The sequence below is a fragment of the Fundulus heteroclitus genome, unplaced genomic scaffold (assembly GCF_011125445.2).
Source record: "Fundulus heteroclitus isolate FHET01 unplaced genomic scaffold, MU-UCD_Fhet_4.1 scaffold_103, whole genome shotgun sequence".
NCBI lineage: Eukaryota > Metazoa > Chordata > Actinopteri > Cyprinodontiformes > Fundulidae > Fundulus > Fundulus heteroclitus.
The window spans coordinates 46,040-58,152 of record NW_023396499.1 but is presented as its reverse complement, the minus strand read 5'-3'; positions in this window follow the sequence as shown (position 1 = coordinate 58,152).

The window sequence follows — 12,113 nt, the reverse complement described above, 5'->3', positions numbered from 1 at the left end:
TAAAACAGAGGTCATGTAATGGCCTTTGCAGTCTACTATTTGAATAAACGGTTTATTGTAATCCGGCAACGCTAGAGCGGTGCTGGAAACCAAGGCCTGTTTTAGATCACAAAAGGCATTTTCTGCTTCTGTCGTCCAGTTTAATTGTGCTGACATTTTCAATTCTTGTTCATACATTAGTTTTGTTGTAGAGGCCCTGCTATTTCTGAGTAATTTGTTTGTTACAGGTTTTGGTGCTTGTAGTACAGCTGTCTTCCTTTCCTCTAAGATGGTTCTGCCTTGTGCATTCAGGTTATGACCTAAACATTTCACTATTGTTCTACATAGTTGAAGTTTGTTTTTGCTGATTTGATGGCCTTGGCTGGCTAGATGATCTAATAGGGCTTTTGTATCTGTTTCACAAGTCTGCTTATCTGGAGATGCTAAAAGCACGTCATCCATGTAGCAGAATTTGACTCCCTCCAGGAGGGTTAAATTTTTCCATACTTGCGGACATTACTTGTGAATAGGTAGTTGGACTTTCACAGTTACCTTGGGGTAGCCTGGTGTTGTAATATTCTGAGTTCTGTTATGGTTTATGTTAGTGTTAGTTTTCCTTCTCTTTCCTGTCTTTTGTTATCTGGCTGTTTTGAGTTCTGTCTAGTCTGGATTCTTGTTTAGGTTCGTGTTTACTGTTTTAGTTATGTCTTCAGATGCTTCTTAGTTTAGGTTTGAATTTGTGATCTGTTCCTGTTTTGAGCCTCAGCACTGATGTCTGGTCTAATTACTTACTCCGCACACCTGCCTACTCCACCCCTGCTGCAATCACCTCTCACCAGTTTCACCTGATTCCACCTCCATATAAACTGCTGAGACCAGACATCAGTGCCAGGTTGTCCTGTTGAGTTTGGGTGAGTCTCCTCCTGTGAATTCTGTATGTTGGTTTGCTTTTTGGATTTTGACCCCTGTTTCTCCAGTAACCTGAGCCACTCCGTCCTGTCTGTTCCTGCCTTGTCTGCCCTGCTCATCGGTTTATTTTTTGTGCCATCTTTTTGTTCTACAGTCTGTTTGGATTTTTCCCCTGTTTTTTGAGTTGGTTATTAAAGAGCTTTTTTTTAAGAAACCTCTGCTGGTCTGGCTGAATTCTGGGTCCTTTTCCTCTGATCATTACAGGTGTAAGTATATCTGTGACCTTTAAAGGTAAATGCAAACCAGAACTGACTCGTTTTGTCCACTGGCACAGAAAATAATGCATTGCTGATGTCTACAACAGTGTAATATGTTGAATCTGGTCTTAAAGTATTGTAAAGAGTGTAAGGATCTGATATGCATGGTGCTCTTTGAACAACTGTGTTGTTAACTGCCTGTAGGTCCTGGACCATCCTCCATCCAACTTATGGGGCATTTTTCCTCACAGGAAAAACTGTAGTGTTGCATGGTGAGTCATCACATTACACAACTACTCCTGCCATAATGAGGTCTTTAATCACTGCCTCAATTCCTTGTTGTGGATCAGGCTTCAAAGGATATTGTCTGACACTGCTCCTTTAACCAGTCCTACGTCAGTGGGGACCCTGGGACCCCACTTACATTTTTTTTTTTTTTTTTTTTGCAAGATTATTCCTGCTACCGCGGTGCTGTGAGCATCCGGGTAGAGGTAATCCACTGTTATTGTTGCCGGTGTACACTTTTCAACTTGTTTTTCATAGCTCATACTCTCTGGCTGTTTTTGTACCTGAGAGTGACATGCAGATCTGTTTCTGTCATTTCATTTTGTACAAGTATGTCTTCATGTTGTCTTTTTACCACAATCTTTCCATTTGCTGTGGGCACCAGGGCCAATCCTAATTGATACAACACATCTCTTCCCAAGAGATTAACTGGGCAGCTGGGAATGTATAAGATTTGCATGTAAAAAAAAAAAAAAAGTAATTTCTTTCCTGTTTACCAGTAAGTTGATTTCTGGCTTAATTCCCCCCACCAAAAATAGTTCATACAGATTTAGCATTACTTCTTCCTAAGGGGGTTCTGTTGTATTTTTCTCTTCATCGGTTAGTCATGCTAAATGATTTCTCCCTTGTTTTGGATTAGGGCAATCTCTTTGGATGTGTCCAACCTGTCCACATCCCCAACAGTTATCTGATAATTTAGGACAACCGTGGACTCTTCCCCTTCCCCCTCGGCCTCTGCCACTGCCCATGCATCTGTTATCGGGCTGGGCTCTATGGCCTTGATAAAACACTTCTTCTGAGAGGAAGGTGTCTGATTTTGTTTTGTTTTTTTGTCGTTCTTTATCTTACTTTTTCTGCATGGAGTGCATGATAAATGTAATCTTCTGGTTTACCAGACGCCATGCCTATGTAATGTTGATTTACCCATTGCTGTATTGTGTTACTTGAACCTGCATGCAGAGCGTTCTTTAACTGCTGCTGATGGAGACTTTGGGCGTTTTGTTCCTCATTCAGACCTGAATGTATTTTGAACACAGCGGTCATCCTTACTCTGTATTCATCAAAACTTCCATCTGTTTTTTGTTTGGTTCTTCCTATTTTTATTTTTATTTTAACATGACCTTGGTCTACAGGCCCTGTTTCATTATCATCCTTTTTATTTCTTTGCCCTTTTTCTCTGGATTTTGCTACTTTTTCCCACCATTCTAAATCCTCCCATACTTCTTTTGGAATTTTGTTTTTATCATTTTTGCACCTTTTTGTTATTTTGTCTTTTAATTCTGCAATTTTTTGGGAATTGAGGCATCCCTCAAATCCGTATTTTTCTATCCATTTGTCTAAGTGTTTAATTTTATCGGGATCCTTGGCTTGCACAAATTTCCAGTCGATGCATATTAATCCTTCCCTTAATTTGCTCGAGCTTTTTCCCATTTTGAATCAATTTGGTCCAGTGTGTTAACACCTAGGGTATTCTAAACACTGGGGTTAGTTTTTCAGCAGGACAATACTAAAAACTATTGTGGTAATTTCTGTTTCAACCTTTTCAGGTGAAAAATTCTTGCCTTTGCATCCACAAAAGTCGTATTGTACTTTTCCTGTTTCCTGTAGATTTTCTGTTGTTTGTGTTCTATTTTCTAGCTTAGGTTATCTAGTTTTTCGTTAGTTTAGCTGCACCTGCCCTCGTCTCCCTGTTTTGCTTAGTTATAAGTTATTCTTTAGGTTTTGGTCCCCATCCTAGTGTTCTGGTTTGTTTTCGGTTTTCTAGCTTTAGTCCCCGTTACCTGTTTATCCCTGTGGATCCCTGTCAAGTTTATTAATTCAGGTCTTAGTTCCGTATTTGTATTTGTTGTTTATCCCCTTAATGTCTGTGTGTCTTGGTTCCTGCGCTGTTTTGGGTGCCTGCGCTGTCTGGGTGCCTGCGCTGTCTGGGTTCCTGCGCTGGATAGATTCCAGCGTTTTTAAAGGTGCCTGCGCTCTAGAAGGTCCCTGCGCTCTTAAGAGGTCCCTGCACTCTTTTAGGCCCCTGCTCCTTCCAAGGTCCCTACGTTTCACTTCTCCTGTTTGCTTATCTTAGTTTTGCCCAGTTAGGTTAGTCTAGTCCTCTCTAGCTCTCCGTGGTTTTCATATCGCTTAGTTTCCCCAAGTGTTGCTGTTCTGTTCCCCTGTCTCCTAGTGTTCAGTTTTTCGTGTTCCCGGCGTGTTAGATCGCCCTCTGACTCCTAGTGTTTTGACTTCGTGTTCCCGGCGTGTTAGGACGCCCTCTGACTCCTTGTCTTTAGATTTCTTGTTCCCGGCGTGTTAGGACGCCCTCTGGTTCCTGGTATTTTAGAAATCTCCCTCAAGCCCCGGCAATTTCTTCCCTTGCGCCCCGGCGTTTCCCTCACGCCCTGGCGATCTTTCCCTAGCGCCCCGGCGTTTACCTCACGCTCCGGCGGTGTCTCCCCTTGGCGTTTCCATACGCCCGTTCCTTCCCCTTGGCGTTTCCATGCGCCCGTTCCTTCCCCTTGGCGTTTCCATACGCCCGTTCCTTGGCGTTTCCATACGCCCGTTCCTTGGCGTTTCCATATGCCCGTTCCTTCCCTTTGGCGTTGTGTACGCCCGTTCCTTCCCTTTGGCGTTGTTTACGCCCGTTACATTCCTTAGCGCTGCCGTTGGCCCGTTCCTCCCCTGTGGCGCTGTCGTGCGCCAGTTCCTTCCCTTTGGCGCTGTTGTGCGCCCGTTCCTTCCCTTTGGCGTTCCCGTACGCCCATTCCTTTCCTTGGCGTGTCTGTACGACTAGTTGTGCCCCAGCGTTTCCGTACGCTGTTGAGCCCTAGCGTATCAGTCAGCCTGTCCTTCCCTTTGGCGCTGTCGTGCGCCCGTTCCTTCCCTTTGGCGCTGTCGTGCGCCCGTTCCTTCCCCTTGACGCTGTCGTGCGCCCGTTTCTTCCCTTTGGCGCTGTGTTGCGCCCGTTCCTTCCCTTGGGCGCTGTGTTGCGCCCGCTCTTTCCCCTGGCGCTTTCAAGCGTCCGTACCATTCCCGGGTGTGCCGCGCCCTGGTCGTGCTCTGACCCCTTGGTTCCCCGGTGTTCTCTAGCTCCTTGGTTCCCCAGTGTTCTCTAGCTCCTGGGTTCCGCGTGTTTTTTAGCTTTAGATTTCCCCATGTTCTCTAGCCTTCGGTTCCCCGTGTTCGCTGGCTTTTTGGTCCCCAGTGTTCAGCCTGATTCGGAGCTCCACGCTCCGAAGTTCTGCAACTCAGTTCCACGCTCCCAAGTCCTGCAACTCAGCTCCACGCTCTCAAGTTCTGCAACATTTCCACGCTCTCCGGTTCCGCAGCTGTTTCACGGTCTCAAGTCCTCCGCTCCAGAGTTTCCTCCCGGTCAGTCTTCCCGCGCTCCTCCAGTCAGCCAGCTTCTGCCCCCTTCATCTCCGTCCATAAAGACTCTGGTTCCTCTCGTCACTAACCCTCCATTCTGTACAATAAAACTCACTTCAAGAACTAGCTCTGTGCGTGCGTGCTGTGTCCGGGTTCATCCAAAAACAAATCATGACATACCTCAGACAGTTTCATGGGCCTGCTCCCTTGGAAGGCGAACTAGTTCCACTTCTTTATAGACGAAAAATATCCTACTTTTACCACAGACAGTTTCAGGGGCCTGCTCCCCTGGTAGGAATTATTTGACGCTACATTAATTTGCCTGGTAGAGTCTAGAATTCCTCAGGTCTTTTTTTCTTTTATAGACATAAAATATCCTACTTTTACCACAGTCAGTTTCGGGGGCCTGCTCCCCTGGTAGGAATTATTTTACTCTATTTTGTCTTTTTCACTCAGGTTTTTTGTTTCAATGAAAAACCTACTTACGAAATTTACAGGACTCCACCGTCCTCCTTTGTACCTTAATCCCTCGGATCACCGTCAACCTTCAGAATCCCAGGGGACGGGATGAAACCCAGTCCCGTTAAAGGGTCTGAAGGACTCTTCAGTCCTGCTGTGGCCACAGTCTTTCTGTATTTCACCCGCGTCCACCAGTATCTTCAGGTATGTTGGTATCCGGCTCGAAGGACCAAGGTAATGTCAGGTCTAAATACCTAAAACATCATACAAACAGGGAAAGAAAGGCACAAAGACAATTAGTTTGGTTTGGCTCACGAGGAGAGTAGGAAGAGACCGTACAGTTACAATCTCCAACCCACTCTGCCGGTCTCAGCGTTCTCCTCGGGTTTTATTAAGTTTGGGGCGTTTCCCTAGTTACAGGACTGAGGCTGTACTGAAGGGTGGGGGAACAGATAGTTTACAGCCTCAGTTGTCAACAAAGATACACAGCTGAGTAATCACGTTCAGTCAGCACATAATCTTGTAGCTGAGTCTTCTTGTTTCAGGAAGGGAAGAAACAGAGTGTATTCTGTTTCTTCGCACAAACATGATTAAGCTATAATGTGAGTAATATGATTATATCAGAAGCTTACATTACTACATCATAACAAGATAAATTGGTTAATGAAGTATAAACATTAATCCCAACAACAGCCTAAACCCTGAATGCTCTTACTGAAAAAACAGCCAATCGTTTAAGAGCTGTCTAGTTTGCATCAGCGCCACGTGTGTTTGCCGAAATCTGAACGGCATGCGGCGGCAATACTCAAATAACGGTGAACATTGAAACCCAGCATCATAACAGTAACACGACAAGCTCCCTAACATTATCCCACGTATTCACAGTACGTCTCACCCTAAATGTTAGGACTCTTATCGCGGAGTTCCTCTCCCATTACCTCTACTGCAGGAGAAACTGCAGGGGCCACCTCCCGCTTCTTTAAAAAAAAAAATCCTGCTCACTATATTAAAGCTATACGATTAAATGGGCCTTACCACACTAAATATTATAAGGATAAGCGCTTATTATTGGCATAACTGATCAATATTATAGGGCTTGGGCGTCATGATGTAATTACTTTGCATGGCGCCATGTTGATGACCTCCTTTACTGCTACTCAGACTACTGCTTATGACTACCGTGTACTGTACTCCCTCTCAGCCGTGTTTTAATTTAATTAATTTCACCTTTCAACTTGATTTCAACCATGGTAAACCGTTGCTGTGTTGTGGGCTGTAACAGCGCAACACATGATCGCCATGGGAAAAACATAGAAAATGGGTTAACTTTCCACCGCTTTCCTGCCTGGAGGCGCAACCACGGAGAACAAGTGTCAGAGATAACGAAGAGTCGTCGGCTCGCTTGGATCGCAGCTTTAAGACGACCAAACCTACCTTTCCACAGTGTCCCGATGTCGATGAGAGTGTGTTCCCTGCATTTTCATTCTGGTAAGTTAAAGATGCACTGTTTTATTTTATAACCTACATTGTTTCTTTCCTTCAACCGCGACACCACATACATGCACATAAATACTAAAACGGCAGCGGGAAAAGGCTCAAATACTTGAGAAACCCGGAGGGTTTAGGGAGGGTTGGCAGTTAACGTTACTAACTACACCTTTGAAACACATAGCAGCTAGTTAAAAGTACATTACATGCGTGAGTGGTTGTTAGCACTAACGGTTAGCAGGTGCCAGAGCCCGTCTGAGCACAGCTTACCTTTGTACGAATTACTGTGTTCCCACTGTTTGCAAGTCGTCGTCGGTGCTCCACTCACCCAGACTCTACCTCCAGCGGCCCCCGGGTAAATTGAGTTTGAGAGCCCTGGGCGCAGGGCAACCCAGAACTCCAAACGCCCAAAGGGACCCCCAAAGCAAGGGCGCCCAAGAGGGACCAACACAGCAAATCTGCCCCCCCACCAAAGGAAGAGAAGATCTGGCAAACCCCCAGCCGCCGCAATGCCAAAGTCCCCAAGAGCCATGGTGGCGAGCCCGCGGGCCCCACAGGCAGCCAGCTACGGTAAAGTGGAAGCGGCCATGGCCCCCAAGGACCCAAGGTCCCACCCACCGGCCAGAACCCCGACCGAGACCCGGGGGGTCGAACCCCCCGAAGCAGCCACCCGGAACGAGCCGGCACCCAACCGGGCATCCGAACCCGAGGACTGCCAGTGCACCAGCGGGCCAAGGCGCCAGCCAGCGGAGGGGGGCAGCATGGGGGGGGGGGGGGGGGGGCTCCACACTCAGCTGAGACTTGAGATGTTCTCGGGAGAGGGCGCAGTTCAGACCCGAACCTGACAAATAAACAAAAAGGACACACACACACAGTCTGATTCACACATTCCCACCCTAGTGCCCCCACTCACAATGCACAAACTCTCAACAAAAAAAAGGATGACGTCGTACACACATTTGCACATAACATTCAATTCAATTCGATTTTATTTATATAGCGCCAATTCATGAAACATGTCATCTCAAGGCACTTTACAAAGTCAAAATCAATCATATTATACAGATTGGTCAAAAACAACTTTCCTATATAAGGGAACCAGTTGATTGCATCAAAGTCCCGACAAGCAGTCCTGGAGAAGCGTAAAGCCACAGGGAGAGTCGTCTGCATTGTTCATGGCTTTGCAGCAATCCCTTATACTGAGCAAGCATGAAGCGACAGTAGGAAGAAAAACTCCCCATTAACGGGAAGGAAAACCTCTGGCAGAACCAGAACCAGGCTCAGTATGAACGGTCATCTGCCTCGACCGACTGGGGTTACAGAAGACAGAACAGACACAACAAGAGAGACAAAAAAGCCCAGAAGCACACATTGATCCAGTAATCTGTTCTACATTAGATGGTAATAGCGGGTGATCTGTCTTCTCTGGATGATGTCACAGTTAACAGAACGCCAGACCAGGTGTACCTACTATGAAGAAAAAGAGAGAGAGAACAAAAAGTTAAAAGCTGAAATGACAACAGTCATTTCAATGCAATGCAAAACTGGAGAACAGTAGAAATCAGTAGAGTGAAATAGGCCCTGATGTCCTCCAGCAGCCTAAGCCTATAGCAGCATAACTATAGAGGTAGCTCAGGGTAACATGAGCCACTCTAGTTATAAGCTTTGTCAAAAAGGAAAGTTTTAAGATTAGTCTTAAAAGTAGCATTAGCAAAAGAAAAGCTAGCATTAGCAAACATGGTCATTTTGGGGCAAGTTGTCATATGTAACAACTTACCCCAAAATGATCATTTTAAAAAAATAATTTAAATCCATACATCCTACTAAATATTTTACATTTTTTTACAGAAAAAAGAGCGATTTAAAAGAGAGGACAAAGTGAGAAGATGGTCAGGAGTTATAAAAGAAAAACAGAGCATGCCGTGCAGCACCTGACGTGATGCTGAGGGCAGTCAGGCAGGTGACCCTAGGTCACAAGTCGAACAGGAGTACAGCGAAGGACTTTAATGTCAATTACTGTACTTTGGGGTGATACTGTAAAACATTCACACCAGCGGAAATTCAGGGTCAGACAGCTATCAATCAATGTTTCATAATATTTAATTTATTTCATATGATGCATGTACTCCTGGCATTTCAATCTACATAAGCTATGCCAAAACTGCAACTCAGATGAAGAGTCTGACTCTGAGATTTTCTTTTGTTTGCATTCAAAGTTTAAGTGTCAGTTTCGTAATGCATGTTGCATATGTATTTCATAAATAGTAAAAGTGAGTTGTCATTTATTCACTTAACATTAAAAAATAACAACAAAATTAATTTTGCCCTTTTTTTATTGGTCGCAAAACCCCATGTGACATCTTACCCCATATAATGTGACAAGTTACCCTTTGGAGGGGCAACTTGTTACATGGTGACAATTTCCATTAGATCGCTTATAATTCTGCACAGAAATAAGATATAAAAAATACACAACTACAAAATATATACCTGAGACTTTGCTCTTTCATCTGGTACATATGTTTTTTATATATGGTGTTTTGATTCCAATATTTATGTATGAGTGTAAAAAGTGCCCCGGTCTCCCCTATTTGTTTTTGTTGTGGGTGAAGATAAATCAATTAAATAAAAAAAAATCTTTGTTTCTCTGTTAGCTTCAACAATATATACTGTTCACTAAAAACAAGACACATATAGACAGTAATCCTATGCGAAGGTGGGTTTTGCTTCATGAGAAAAATATTCATCAAATAAACTTTACTTCTATATTTTTGGTTTACAGCATCTGAACAGCCTTTGTGTTTCATGTTCCACCAATAAAACACACAATAATGTAATAAAGCTCACGTTTTTTACGATAAACTATCATGTTGCAACGTAAAAATGTTCTCTTTTTATTCAAAAGACATCTCTCCGCTTCATTATTTTTTTTCCAGGCTTGCATTATGTTACGCGTACATCTAGGCTTTTATTTGGGCCGTTTTTTCATTTAGTTTTTCTGGTTTTTCGTTTCTAAATTGTGTTGACAAAAACGGAAAAACAGCTTTGTTTTCCATTTTCCCGTTTTTGATTTTGAATGGAAAAACGAGAAAACGGAAGTAGCTTCCGTTTTCCATTTTGGTTTTCCGGAAAAAAATCGAATTGCCTGAAGGTACACGGACCATAATCCGTGTATCTTTCGTTCTTTCTATTTTCAATTACAAATCAAAAAACGAAAAACAAAAAATGGACTGGTTATTTTGTTTTTTGTTTTTAATGGTTAAACGAAAAACAAAAAACGAATTGGTTTTTCATATTTCAATTATAAGCTCAGATCAAAAAAACAAAATGGAAAAATGGATAGCAAGGCAGAATTTGATTTTAATATTTAATCGGCGCAGTTTACGTGACCCGGAAACAGTTGTTTTGCGACTTCAGTGAAGTTAGAAAGCCATTCAGATTCGGCTTTTCCGGATCAATAACTCATCTGTGGATGATTTATTCTACAAAACAGACACCTCTCTGTAACCACAGCAAGGCAGACAGTGAGCTGCAACCCCCGCCGCCTCGCCGCGGTAGCGTCTCGCCAACATAAAAAAAATAAAAAAATAAATAATAATAATAATAATAATAATAATAATAAAACTCGATATGCTTGCATGTTTATTGACGTTAACACGCGGTTCTTTGTTGTTGCTTTCGCGCGTGCATATAGTGAATGGCAGGGCAAAAACACATGGAGTTTTCGCCGTAAAGCGAGACTTCTGTGGGTGCGGGCCGAGGGCTCCTGCAATTGCAAGTGCGGTATTTCCCCCACAGACCCCCAGGGCGGCCGAGAAAACCTTTGTTCGACCTGAAATGACTCATTTAATCATCCAAAACGGTATGGAACACATTAATTAACTGAAAAATGTTGCATAGTATGCCTTTAATAATGAAGCGCCTGCTACCATGATAGCATAACTTGGGTAAAGTTAGAAAGATATTCACAGATTCGGCTTTTCCGGATCAATAACTCATCGGCGGATGATTTCTTCTACAAAACAGACACCTCTCTGTGACCACAGCAAGGCAGACAGTCAGCTACAACCGTAGTTTCCTCAAAACAAGTCTCCCACCGCGCTGGGTGAATTACATTGGACCCAATGCAGAGCTCGCGGCTCCGCAGATGCTTAGGGACTGTGTGCAAGTTGCAACCCCAGAAACATAATCAGAGAGAAATATTCAACAGCGTCACCAAGGAGAGGTGGATTATTATCAAATTAATTTCATATGCATCTGATCTCATGTATATCATACCACATTTATTGGATTTGAAAATAATAAATTTTTTGAGGAATTTCCCAAAACCTAAATGGCAAATGGCACCTATTTTATTATTAGAATAAGTACAACATGAGCAATGACTACACCATAGATCGTTGTAGTGCCACCAAACTTGTAGATTACACAGATAACCTCATCTAGTTTATACTACAACTCTTAATTTGGGAAAATGTACTAAACTAAATTTTTTTAAAGATTTTTTTAAAGTTATAATGTACTTAAATATTTTACTAAATATATATTACTAAAAATAATATCCAAATTTTACCTAATACAAGTGAAATGAAAAAGAGCTTGTTAAAGTCTAAATTTAAAATATCTAATATGGCCAACAGTTACATATGTAGCTAAAGAGAGGTTAAATTAATGTAGCATTGAATCAGGTCACAAGCTTCAGCTCACAATCGAAACTGAATTTAACCTGGCATATAAACATGTATCATTCATTACAACTATCAAAATGACAAGGAAAAGAAAAATGGTTTGACTTATTGTGGAAATTCTGTTCATATTTCAACTTCCTCATAATCTCTCTTTTCGCTAAACTGTAAAAAGATTATTGCTCTACTGACCTTAATTGATGGCTAATCATGATTGGCTGGGAGTTCATTATACTAAGCATCTAATTGGTCTGAGTGTCTGGTGGTGTGGTTGCACGGCAGTGACCATGAGGTAAAAAGTAAATACCAGCACATTTAATCAAATAAATTAAATAACTAACCAAAGCTCAAACATCTTTGAAATAAAGTAAAAATCAATGACAACACATGAAAATGTCATGTTTTTAAATTCCAAGTGTACTTTTAATTAATATTATACCTGTAAAAAAAGAAATGCTGGAAAGGGTTTCCAGGGCAAGAGTGTTGGCTTAAAGATTCCTGCAGTTCAAATTGAGTACTGCTAATAAAAACGATGGAGAAAGATTTGTATTATTTTTTATGTGAAATTATTCCTCAGAATTGAGAGTCAAAATTCAGAAGCCAAGTTTTGCTGTGTAAATAAATCTTATATGATGTGGATGTGATTTTTGTCACCCTACAACTTATAAAAGTTACTTTGTGAATGATGATAATACTT